The 13,741-nt window shown below is 40.6% G+C and overlaps 1 pseudogene; it reads left to right on the top strand.

Moving 5' to 3' along the window:
- The first annotated feature begins 5,374 nt into the window (after positions 1-5,374).
- LOC138442985 (UDP-glucuronosyltransferase 2B31-like) lies at positions 5,375-7,399 on the top strand (annotated as a pseudogene).
- Positions 7,400-13,741: the final 6,342 nt, after the last annotated feature.

The following is a 13,741-nucleotide window of genomic DNA, read 5'->3' as shown; positions in this document are numbered from 1 at the left end:
AATACACTGAATTTCCAATAACTTCCAGGTGTTCAAGGCAGTTTTAGGCAAGACAGAGGAACCAGAGATCAAATTGCCAACATCCACTGGATCATCGAAAAAGCAAGAGAGTTCCAGAAAAATGTCTATTTCTGCTTTATTGACTATGCCAAAGCCTTTGAATGTGTGCATCACAAAAAACTATGGGAAATTCTTCAAGAGATGGGAATACTAGACCACTTGACCTGACTCTTCAGAAACCTATATGCGGGTCAGGAAGCAACAGTTAGAACTGGACATGGAACAGCAGATTGGTTCCAAATAGGAAAAGGAATATGTCAAGACTGTATATTGTCACCTTGCTTATTTAACTTATATGCATAGTACATCATGAGAAAGGCTGGGCTCGATGAAGCACAAGCTGGAATCAAGATTGCCAGGAGAAATATCAATACCCTCAGATATGCAGATGACACCACCCTTATGGCAGAAAGTGAAGAAGAACTAAAGAGCCTCTTGATGAAAGTGAAAGAGGAGAGTGAAGAGTTTGGCTTAAAGCTCAACATTCAGAAAACTAAGATCACTGGATCCAGTCCCATCACTCTATGGCAAGTGGATGAGGAAACAGTGGAAACAATGTCTGACTTTATTTTTCTGGGCTCCAAAATCACTGCAGATGATGACTGCAGACATGAAATTAAAAGACACTTACTCCTTGGAAGGAAAGTTATGACCAACCTAGATAGCATATTCAAAAGCAGAGGCATTACTTTGTCAAAAAACATCCATGTAGTCAAGGCTAAAAGGTTTTTCCTGTGATCATGTATGGATGTGAGAACTGCACTATAAAGAAAGCTGAGTGCAGAAGAATTGATGCTTTTGAACTATGGTGTTGGAAAAGACTCTTGAGAGTCCCTTGGTCTGCAAGGAGATCCAACCAGTCCATCCTAAAGGACATCAGTCCTGGATGTTCACTGGAAGGATTGATGTTGAAGCTGAAACTCCAGTTCTTTGGCCACCTGATGCAAAGAGCTGACTCGTTGGAAAAGACTGATGCTGGAAAAGATTGAGGGCAGGCGAAGAAGGGAATGACAGAGGATGTGATGGTTGGATGGCATCACCGACTCAATAGACATGGGTTTCAGTGGACTCTGGGAGTTGGTGAAGAACAAGGAGGCCTGGCATGCTGTGGTTCATGGGGTCATAAATAGTCAGACACGACTGAGCGACTGAACTGAACTGAACTGAACTGAATTTCCAATGAAAACAATTTAAATTTTTATTCTATATACTTCTTCATTTTTGACCTTTCATAATAAGCTTTTCATTTTTTTATTATGTGATATTAAATAATTAGTGAAATAAACATATAGATTCAAAATATTCAGTTCTTATTATCTTAAGATATTAAATCATAAGATTTTCATATCATGTTATCAATGTATTAGTTTCTCTCAGAATCCTTGAATTGAGGACTTCCCTATTGGTCTAAGGGGCTCCCCCAGTGGCTCGCTCAGTGGTAGAGAATTTGCCTACCAATGCAGGAGATGCAGGAGACCTAGTTTTGATTCCGTGGTCAAGGAGATCTCCTGAAGGAAAAATGACAATCCACTCCAATATTCTTGCCTGGGAAATCCCATGAACAGACAAGCTTTGTTGGACACAGCTGAGTGACTGAGCACGTACTTACACTGGTGGTCCAATGGTTAAGATTCCAGCTTCCACTGCAGGAAGCACATGTGCAATCCCTGGTCTGTGAATTAAGATCCCCATCCCACATGCTGGGGCCAAAAGTAAAATAAAATTTTTTGGTTCGATGCAGGATCCTTGAGGCTGGTGTACTGGGATGGCCCGGAGGGGTGGTATGAGTGGCGGATGTGGGAGGGGGGGTTCAGGGTGGGGAACATGTGTGCGACCGTGGCGGATTCGTGTTGATGTGTGGCGGAACCGATGCAGTGTTGTGGGGTGGTTGGCCTCCAATTGAAATAAATTTAAAAAAAAAAAAAAAGCTACTGGCTACTGGAAATTTAGCACACTATTCAATGTGTCAAATAAGGACGCTCTTTTTTTTTTTTAGAACACCTTATATTTATAATTCCACTAGTTTTTAAAATCTTAACTCACATAATCTACTGATTTTACTGTGGTTTTAACAGCCGTATTATATGCATTTTACAATAGTTAAGGGACCTCTGCTGGATTACATCTATACTTATAGTGTTTTTGAGTCATGACTACAAATACTCTGCCAGCTCTCCCCTCAAGTAATTCCCTCTCTCTTGAACTTTAGTAACTCTAGAGGCTGTCTCACAAATGTTTCAGCCTAACCTCCAAGGCTCAGTTACGGAACACAACACAAACCTGTCTTTTTCTCTCTGTCTTGGTCGTTCAGCCTGTCTATGTCTCTATCTATCTATCTATCTCACTATCTCCATTTCATCTCTCTGTCTGCCTGCTCACCGTGTAGGTCTGTAACATACTCAAAGTTTCCATGATAAATGACCACTTGTGGAAAGATACATACACATGCCTAAGAAGTCCCAGTAGTTGCAGCCCTCCAGCAATTTGAGCCATTTAAAAGCGGTCACCAGAGCTCCTCATGATTATAGCCCCAGTCACCATAAGACTGGAACCACCTGAGAATCTGATTATAAGAATCACCTGAATGAGCCCCACCAACACTCAGAACTATGAGAAATAAAAATAAAAGTATTGCTCTTTTAAGGGCAGTTTTTTGCACTAATACATAACCTAAACAATATATCATAGTATCATAATATCATAGTGATATAATATTTATCATAATATCATAGTGATGATATATCTTAATAATGGGAAACTGTTAATGTTACATTTTGAAAGTAACTGTAACCCAGAAAAGGGAGTCCCCATACAATAACGGTTAAGAGGTTGCACTCTGAACACAGACAGTGTGGATTTTAGTCACTGAAATACTACTACATGAATCAAAATATTCATAGCAGCACTATTTACAATAGCCAAAATATGGAAGCCAAGTAAGTGCTCAACAACAGATAATTGTCTTAACATGTGGGATGTATATACAAAGGAATATTACCCTTAGAAAGAAAAAAGATTTGCCGTTTGTAGCAACATGGATGAACCTAGAAAAGATCTTCATAGTGAAATATGTCATCCATAAAAATACTATATCTCTTATATGTGAAATCTAAAAAGTAATACAAATGTATCTATATAAAAAATAGAATCAGCTTCATAGACATAGACAATAAATTTATGGTTACCAAACTGGAGAAGGGGAAGAACAAATTAGGAGTATAGTGTTATAAATATAAACTATTAAACGTAAAATAAGCAATAAGTATCTATTGACTATCACAGAGAATTATACCCAATATCTTGTAATAAATGATGATGAGTATAATCTACAAAACATCCTGAATCATGATGCTATGCACCTAAAACTCAGACAAAATTGTAAAACTACACTAAAAGATACATAGAGAGGTTTACATTACAAACCAGGGGCTATTAAACCATGGCTTCTGAGCCAAACCATTTGGGGGGGGGGGTCTCCAAAATCACTGCAGATGGTGACTGCAGCCATGAAATTAAAAGACGCTTACTCCTTGGAAGAAAAGTTATGACCAACCTAGATAGCATATTCAAAAGCAGAGACATTACTTTGCCAACAAAGGTCTACAGCGGTAGCAGCATGTCCCCAGTTTTGCAGTGGTGGTTTAGTCAGCCTGTTGTGTCCGACTCTTGTGACCCCATGGACTATAGCCTGCCAGGCTCCTCTGTCCATGGGATTTCCCAGGCAAGAATAGTGGAAAGTTTGCCATTTCCTTCTCCAGGGGATCTTCGCAACCCAGGGATTGACCACGTCTCCTGCTTTGCTGGTGGAATTTTTACCAACTGAGCTGCCAGGGAAGCCCAACGCCAGTTATACCAGGAAAAGAACTGGCTTGGAACCTGGGGGTGGGCTGCAGTGCAGCAGCTCCTCTCACATAGACCACAAGGCTTGTGGCATCCCAATCAGAAAAAGCCAGGCACAGGACTGACAGGGCCCCAGGAGTCAGGTCCCACCCCAGGGACAGTTCCAGCCTCAGGAAAGACACAGCAGCAAAGACGCGGCAGCTCTGTGGCTGGACTCAGAGTTGGAGAAGACTGTGGAAGTCCTCAGTAACACAGGCTGCAAACACCTATGATAGTGAGGCTTGCTGGTCTTTTCTGACACTACTCTTCCCCATGGAGGGAACTTACTCTGACAGAATCTCTGCTGGTGCCAAGCTGTCCTGAACCCCTTGTGCTCAGTCGCTCATTCGTGTCCAACTTGGTGCAACCCCATGGACTAAAGCCCACAAGGCTCCTCTGCTCATGGAATTTTCCAGGCAAAAGTATTGGAGTGATTTGCCGTTTTTTACTCCAGGGGATCTTCCCAAACAGGGATTGAACCCGTGTCTCTTGCATCTGCTGCATTGGCAGGGGGGTTCTTTCTACCACTGAGCCGCCTGAAAGTGAAAGTAGCTCAGTCATGTCCAGCTGTTTGCTACCCCATGTACTATACAGTCCATGAAATTCTCCAGGCTAGAATACCTTATTCTGGCCGTTCCCTTCTCCAGGGACCTTCCCAACTCAGAGATTGAACCTGGGTCTCTCACGTTGCAGGTGGATTCTTTACTGAGCCATCTAGGAAGTCCCAATACTACACTTGATCTTAGCCACAAGACCCAGAATCTCTGAACTGGAGGATGGGGTAATGCAGGTAAAACCAGTCCCATGTTTTCTATATGACCACTCTCAGTTTTCAATCGTGCCAGGTTTCTGTTGCTTCTTCATTATAGTCCAGAGCTTTCCCAACATATTGTTCACTATCAGACATGACTGAGCGACTTCACTTCACTATTTATACTTTTTGCTATTTTTCTGTGGGAGATACAAGTGTTGAAACTTTCAAATGGTCTATCTTGCTGTGTGCATGCATGCTAAGTTGCTTCAGTCACGTTTGACTCTTTGCAACCCTATGGACCATAACCCATCACCTTAACTCTAACTCTGATTGAAGGAGACTGCAGACATTCACTTGCTACAGTTTTCAGGCCAGTCTTGTCTCTTACATAACAGTGGATTTGCATGTATAAACTCATCGACTTTTAGATCAGTGACAGCGCTGACAATACTGAACACACTGTATAACCTAGAAGTGTTTTACTCTTTGCCCTTTCACTTGCTTTCCACTTCTGTTGACAATTAACATAATGTACTTAGTTGAGTTGTATTATATTATAAATATATAAACTCCCATATTATAAATCAGGAATTATACTTTAACTTCCTGTTTGATTTCTCCTTTTATATATGCATGAGCACTGGTGAAAGAATGCAGTAATATTTGCAGGAGCAAAAGTCTATGAAGTGGCTCTCATTTCTGGTACTGCAACAGATGACTTGCTACTTTAGCTCTAGAAGTTGTGGAAAGGTGCTGGTTGGCCAATGGAATACAGTCATTGAATGAATATGAAAACAGTTCTGGATGAACTTGTCAGGAGGGTTCATGAGGTGACTCTTCTGACACCTCCAACTTCCAATCTTGTTGATCCCAATGAATCATCTCCTATTAAATATGAGACTTTTCCTCTGGCTAAAGGAGCCTGGCAGGTTGCAGTCCATGGAGTCCCAAAGAGTCAGACATGACTGAGTAACTAAGCACAGCACACAGCACATTGTAAGAATTTTATCAAGCGTTTGGTCAGCATGTGGACATATCTGGCAAAAGATTTCTTTTGGACACATTTTTCATTAGTAAGAAGTTTATACTGGGAATTTTTTGATGTTTTTAAGGATCTCTGTAAAGATGTTGTTTCTAACAAGTGACTTATGACAAAACACAGGAATCAGGTTTAATGTTGTTCTTGCAGATGCCATCGGATCCTATGGGGAGTGAGCTTCTCACTGAGATACCTAAAGTATCTTTATTTGTACAATCTCTGCTTCTTGTATGGTGACTCAGTGGAAAAGATTAGTGGAAAACTTCCATTCTTACCATCTTATGTACCTGTTATGTTGTCTGAATTAGTCGTCATATGGCGTTCAGGGAGAGGGTCAAAAACATATGTACTTTATTTTGATTTTTGGTTCCCAATGTTTCATGAGAACACATGGAGTAAGTTTTACAGTGAAATACTAGGTAAGTCCTGTTTTTAGTTGGTAGCATGAAATCTTATTTTTTCTAGTTCGTTTGAAAGTGAATTCACATAAAGTCACAGAAATTTGTCTCCTCTAAGTAAAATAAGAAAATGAAAATACAAAATGATTCAGCAAACTCATAAATATTATGGAAACTTTTATGGAATACTGCAAGTAGAACCCTGTGTTCCGTTACTGGCATAGAACACTCCAGGAAGTCATAAACCACAATTTAAATGATTAAGACTTCTCCAAAAAATTATATATCTACCTTGCTAAACTTCTTTTCTTTTTTAATTTAGAAAGCATCACTAGAAACCTCGTAAAATTTTTGATTAACAAAGACACATATATTAAGGAGTCCCACAGATATTTGTAGCAATAGTATCTAGGTAGCACTTAGAAACTCTTCCTACTTGTTTGTTCCTACTTGTTCCTACTTGTAGCTCAGTTTTCTTACTGTATTACACTACATTATATATTATGGGTTCCCAAGGTGGTACTAGTGGTAAAGAACCTTAATGAAGGAGACTTAAGAGACATGGATTCAATCCTTAGGTCAAGAAGATCCCCTAGAGGAGGGCATGACAGGGTTCAGCAAACTCATAAATATTATGGAAAAATTTATGAAATGCTGAAAGTAGAACCCTGTGTTCCATTACTAGTATAGAGCATTCCAGGAAGCCATAAACAACCATTTGAAGGATTAAGACTTCTCCAAGCAATTATATATCTGCCTTACTAAACTTCAGTATCTGCCTTCATAAACGTCAGTGTCTACCTTACTAATACTCCAGTATTCTTGCCTAGAGAATCCAATGGACAGAGCAGCCTAGAGAACGACTAGGTCCACAGGCTCACAGAGAGTCAGACATGACAGAAGCGATTTAGCATGCATACATGAGTATTGCATACTATACGTGCACAGACGTATTTGCTTTCTCAGAAAACAGACACTTTGAAACATTTTGGCCAAAACATTCCAAGCCTTTTCCCAAAAATTACCTAATATATGTATGTGACAAGACAGTCATTTCATCAAAGATTTGTTTTTGTTTTTTCTTTCAGGAAGACCCACTACAGCATTTGAGATAATGAGGAAAGCAGAAACATGACTCATCTTGGCACCTATTGGAATTTAGAATTTCCTCTCTCAGTGCTACCAAATTTTGAGTTTATTGGAGGCCTTCTCTGCAAACCTGCCAAATCTCTGCCTTTCTGGATTTATTTCTCCACTGATCTCCAGTAGCACATTGGGCACCTACTGACCTGGAGAGGCCATCTTTCAGTGTCCTATCTTTTTGCCTTTGCATACTGTTCATGGGGTTCTCAAGGCAAGAATCCTGCAGTGATTTGCCATTCCATTCTCCAGTGGACCACATTTTGTCAGAACTCTACACCATGATCCATCTGACTTGGGTGGCCCTACACAGCATGGCTCATAGTTTCATTGAATTAGACAAGTAAGAAACTATTACTTAGCTTTTAGAAGAAAATTCTGACACACCACACAACAGAGATGAATTTTACTCTAAATGAAATAAGCTATTCCAGAAAGACAAGTACAAGAAGAGTCCAGAGTATCCAGCGTAGTCAAATTCGTAGACACATAAAGCAGAGTGATGGCTGCCAGAGGCTGAGGAAAGAGGAAATTGTAGTTTCTGAATGACATAGACTTAAATTTTTGCCAGATCAAAAAGTTCTGGTGATTGGTTTCACTATATAAATACACTTAATGCTACTGAAGCATACCTTTAGGAATGATTAAGATGGCAATATCTTTTAAAAAGCTACCATTCTAATAATTCTAGAATATATCCAGTTTTCTCTCTTTAGGTGCTTATTTAATTTATATGCAGAGTACATCATGAGAAACGCTGGGCTGGAAGAAGCACAGGCTGGAATCAAGATTGCCAGGAGAAATATCAATAACCTCGGATATGCAGATGACACCACCCTTATTGCAGAAAGTGAAGAGGAACTCAAAAGCCTCTTGATGAAAGTGAAAGTGGAGAGTGAAAAAGTTGGCTTCAAGCTCAACATTCAGAAAGCCAAGATCATGGCATCTGGTCCCATCATTTCATGGGAAACAGATGGGGAAACAGTGGAAACAGTGTCAGGCTTTATTTTGGGGGGCTCCAAAATCACTGCAGATGGTGACTAAAGCCATGAAATTAAAAGACGCTTACTCCTTGGAAGAAAAGTTATGACCAACCTAGATAGCATATTCAAAAGCAGAGACATGACTTTGCCAACTAAGGTCTGTCTTGTTAAGGCTATGGTTTTCCCTGTGGTCATGTATGGATGTGAGAGTCAGACTGTGAAGAAGGCTGAGCGCCGAAGAATTGATGCTTTTGAACTGTGGTGTTGGAGAAGACTCTTGAGAGTCCCTTGGACTACAAGGAGATCCAACCAGTCCATTCTGAAGGAGATCAACCCTGGGATTTGTTTGGAAGAAATGATGCTAAAGCTGAAACTCCAGGTCTTTGGCCACCTCATGCAAAGAGTTGACTCATTGGAAAAGACTGTGATGCTGGGAGGGATTGGGGGCAGGAGGAGAAGGGGACGACAGAGGATGAGATGGCTGGATGGCATCTCTGACTCGATGGACACAAGTCTGAGTGAACTCCGGGAGTTGGTGATGGACAGAGAGGCCTGGTGTGCTGCACTTCATGGGGTCGAAAAGAGTCGGACACGACTGAGAGACTGAAGTGAACTGAGCTGAGATGTTTGGAGCAATCTTTTCAATATGTTAGCTATGCTGTTGCTCCTTTGTGATGAAGTGTCTTGCTGATCTTGTTTGTGATGCCAGTTTTCTTGCCATTCATACAGCTCACACTGTTCGCTGAACCCAGGGTAGGCAAGGCACCAGTTAAGAGCCTGGAAGGAGACTCAAGGAGCCACAGTAACGGCAGACAGGTTTACTGTCTCCTGACTGGCACGGCAGCCATAACACAGCTTCTCTCCTGGCTGATGCAGTACCTGTAGCAGCAGCCATAACATAACCATAACCTAGCCATAACATAATCTCATGTAACATAAGCATGGGTCATACCAGTGTAGCCCCAGTGCAGCAGCAGTGAGGGCTTTCATGGTGAAGCTCCAACAGGTCTACTGCACAAAGCAGCTCATGACCAGTAAGAACCTCGTGATATGCACATGCAGTCCTACATCTGTTACAGATCTCATCTGTTACATAACCGTGCAAACTCATTGTTTACAGAACATGGGTGAGAGAGCATGAGAGCCTGGGGCGAGAGGCCCTGACTGGAGTCATCTTGTTAATTTCCCCACATGAAGCCAATTTTTTTTCCACAGGCAGTGAAAGAGTTTGCCCACGCTCTGGAGAAAAAGACATTGTGGTGTTTTCTTTGGAGTCAATGGTTATCAACAGAAGAAAGGGCCAATATGACTGCATCAGCTCTTGCTCAGATTCCACAAAAGGTAAGCAAAGTAATTTAATAGTGGAAAAATATTTAATGAGTCACTTAATAATATAAAAGGTGTGATTACAGACAATTTCTGCAAGAAAGGTAAATTATTATGATAACTCCAACTTCACTCAAACATTTATGAAAACCAAAATATATATGACAAGTGCTACAGTGGTGTGATCACTCACCTAGAGCCAGACATCTTGGAATGTGAAGTCAAGTGGGCCTTAGAAAGCATCACTATGAACAACGTTAGTGGAAGTGATGGAATTCCAGTTGAGCTATTTCAAATCCTGAGATGATGCTGTGAAAGTGCTGCTCTCAGTATGCCAACAAATTTGGAAAACTCAACAGTGGCCACAGGACTGGAAAAGATTAGTTTGCCATTCCAATCCAAAAGAAAGGCAATGCCAAAAAATGCTCAAACTACTGCACAATTGCACTCATCTCACATGCTAGTAAAGTAATGCTCAAAATTCTCCAACCCAGGCTTCAGCAAAACATGAACTGTGAACTTCCAGATGTTCAAGCTGGATTTAGAAAAGGCAGAGGAACAGAGATCAAATTGCCAACATCTGTGGAGAAGGCAATGGCACCCCCACTCCAGCACTCTTGCCTGGAAAAGCCCATGGACGGAGGAGCCTGGTGGGCCACAGTCCATGGGGTCGCTGAGAGTTGGACACAACTGAGTGACTTCACTTTCACTTTTCACTTTCATGCATTGGAGAAGGAAATGGCAACATACTCCAGTATTCTTGCCTGGAGAATCCCAGGGATACGGGAGCCTTGTGGGCTGGTCTATGGGGTCTATGAGGTCACAGAGTCGGACACAACTGAAGCGACTTAGCAGCAGTGGATCATGGGAAAAGCAAGAGAGGTCTAGAAAAACATCTATTCCTATTTTTTGACTATGCCAAAGCCTTTGACTGTGTGGATCACAGTAAACTGTGGAAAATTCTGAAAAAGATAGGAATACCAGACCACCTGACCTGCCTCTTGAGAAACCTGTATGCAGGTCAGGAAGCAACAGTTAGAACTGGACATGGAACAACAGACTGGTTCCAAATAGGAAAAGGAGTACATCAAGGCTGTATATTGTCACCCTGCTTATTTAACTTACATACAGAGTACACCATGAGAAACGCTGGGCTGGAAGAAGCACAAGCTGGTACCAAGCAAGATAGCTGGGAGAAATACCAATAACCTCAGATATGCAGATGACACCACCCTTATGGCAGAAAGTGAAGAGGAACTCAAAAGCCTCTTGATGAAAGTGAAAGAGGAGAGTGAAAAAGTTGGCTTAAAGCTCAACATTCAGAAAACGAAGATCATGGCATCTGGTCCCATCACTTCATGGGAAATAGATGGGGAAACAGTGGAAACAGTGTCAGGCTTTATTTTTGGGGGGCTCCAAAATCACTGCAGATGGTGATTGCAGTCATGAAATTAAGAGACGCTTACTCCTTGGAAGGAAAGTTATGACCAACCTAGACAGCATATTCAAAAGCAGAGACATCACTTTGCCAAAAAAGGTTCATCTAGTCAAGGCTGTGGTTTTTCTTGTGGTCATATACGGATGTGAGAGTTGGACTGTGAAGAAAGCTGAGTGCTGAAGAATTGATGCTTTTGAACTGGGGTGTTGAAGAAAACTCTTGAGAGTCCCTGGGACTGTAAGCAGATCCAACCAGTACATCCTAAAGGAGACCAGTCCTAGGTGTTCATTGGAAGGACTGCTGCTAAAGCTGCAATTCCAATACTTTGGTCACCTCATGCGAAGAGTTGACTCATTGGAAAAGACCCTGATGCTGGGAAGGATTGAGGGCAGAAGGAGAAGGGGATGACAGAGGTTGAGATGGCTGGATGGCATCACCAACTCCATGGACATGAGTTTGAGTAAACTCCAGGTGTTGGTGAAGGGCAGGGAGGCCTGGCGTGCTGCAATTCATGGGGTCATGAAGAGTGGGACATTACTGAGCGACTGAACTGATTGACTGACGGTAGTTTAGAGTATCAGTTATTAACAATACTTTGGATTAACATTATCGAAATGGAACATATCTAAGAGATCCAGTATGAATTTTGATATTATAATGGGGTTGTGGGCAGGAAAATAAACCATCAAATTCTGCTTTGTCATTTGTTCCTTTTCATTGAAGGACTCTTGAAGACACAGTAAACATACAATTATTCTGGAATTAAATTTTAACAGTAAGTGCAGTAGCACAAAGACATTATGCAATAGTGATAAAAGACTGGAATGCATCGTGCAAACTGTACTTGTCAGATAATCCTGACCCCTTTCATTTCCCCTAAATTTTAAAATAGCCCTATCAGTGTGCTTTGTAGGGTGCTATTCAGAGAACGGATGGTCAGGGCTCCCTAAGAGACCTCCAGATCCCATCCAGACACAGTGACTTAGAGAAAGATAAACATCAGCCACCTTGGTGACTTGGTCCTGACAAAGTCTAAATCAGGAAGATTGAAGAGAAGACGGGGTCCTGCCCTTAAGTAAGCTCTGTGCATGGTAAGTTCTGGCCCTTAATGGACTCTGCTTCTAACCTGTCACATTGCTCCTTCTGATTGCGGAGGGAGAGGGACTGTAGGAAGGAATCAAGCATAAGGAAAGTGGCATGGAAAAGATTCAGCAGCTTCTTTCTCCATAAAATAGAGTGGTACATTATTTTCTAATACATAAAATTCCCCTGAGGTCTTTGGATATTTTGAACTACTTTTATAATTTGCTATCTGATATTGTGATCTTCTCCTAATGACTTATGCTGTTTCTTTGCTGATAGACTTACTTTACATTTCCAGAGCAGATAGAGGTTAAACACTATAAATTATAATCCAGAGTATGAGAATTGATTGGGAATTCCAAAATCTGTACCTTACTTTTGTACTGGACATAGAAACTACAGATTGACACTGTCACTCCTTTGTGGTTCATTGTGAAAGTGTTCATGGTCAGCTGAATAAATTTTATTATCACAAAGTTGGAACTTTTTCAACAGTTTATTGATACTTACAAATTACAAAACAAGTCTTCATTTGTAAATGTAAACATCATTTGTCTATGCCATCATGTGTCAATGGTCATGATTATACTCCATAGCTGAATGAATATAGTAATAAGTATGTAAAATGTAACTATTCCTACTGATGTCAGTGCATTAATAGTTATCGTTGCTTATGATCGCGCATCCTTTCTTCTTTACGTGCCATACGGAAGACATTTAATGTTATCTTTTAATCTCTTGAATTCTAATGCTATAACTTTAAACTAATTGAATAAGGTATTTTTGTTACCCTAACAGGTTCTATGGAGATATGATGGCAAAAAGCCAGACACCTTAGGACCCAATATTTGTCTGTATAACTGAATTCCCCCAGAATGACCTTCTTGGTAAATATTGGCAGAACAAATCCTAAAAACATGATTAACAGCTGAGCAGAGTGATAGTACTTCAATAGGAAACAAACTTATCAAGTGTTTATTATTAAGACATTCAGAAAGAAAATTTACTTCTGTGTTTTCACTCCCAACACTAGAGGGGAGAAGGAGAACATATCATAGTTGGCAATGAATTATACATTGGTCATATCCCTTATGCCCAAAATTAAAATATCTTCCTTTTGCCTGTAGTTGCTTCTAACAGTGAGTGGCTTAACGGGTTACTGTTCTACCTCTGAATGCTTTCCTTACACGTATTGGTTCTCCTGTGTAGGAGTATTTTAAATATTACTGATAAATAATAGCTCCTTATTTATTACCAGTGACTCTCCATTTTCTACAGAAATGAAATTCTCAATCATTTCCATGAAGAGGTAGCATATTTCTTAATAAAATGAAGATTCTCTTTTCTTTGGTACCACAGTTACTACCATTACCCTTTCGGTGATTTTGACACCATTCTTATCAGATTAAATGACTTCCTTAATCTTTTAGAGAATATATTTCTGAATGCCCCCTTTTTATGCATATGTGGTTTCTTTTACCCAGAGTGTTTTTTAAGTTGTTCTTCTGCCAATCTTGAATTCACTTGTGAAGTCCAAGTGACAAAGCATTTCTTTCATGAAGTCATCACTTATCTCTCCAGCAGACAGGAGTTTCTGGCTGTGAGTTCTGAAAGCAATTTAAATGCAGTTTCCTGTGTGTA

This window comes from Ovis canadensis, chromosome 6 (genome assembly GCF_042477335.2).
Source record: "Ovis canadensis isolate MfBH-ARS-UI-01 breed Bighorn chromosome 6, ARS-UI_OviCan_v2, whole genome shotgun sequence".
NCBI lineage: Eukaryota > Metazoa > Chordata > Mammalia > Artiodactyla > Bovidae > Ovis > Ovis canadensis.
The sequence above is the reverse complement of the archived record's forward strand: the minus strand, read 5'-3'. Positions and strand labels throughout refer to the sequence as shown.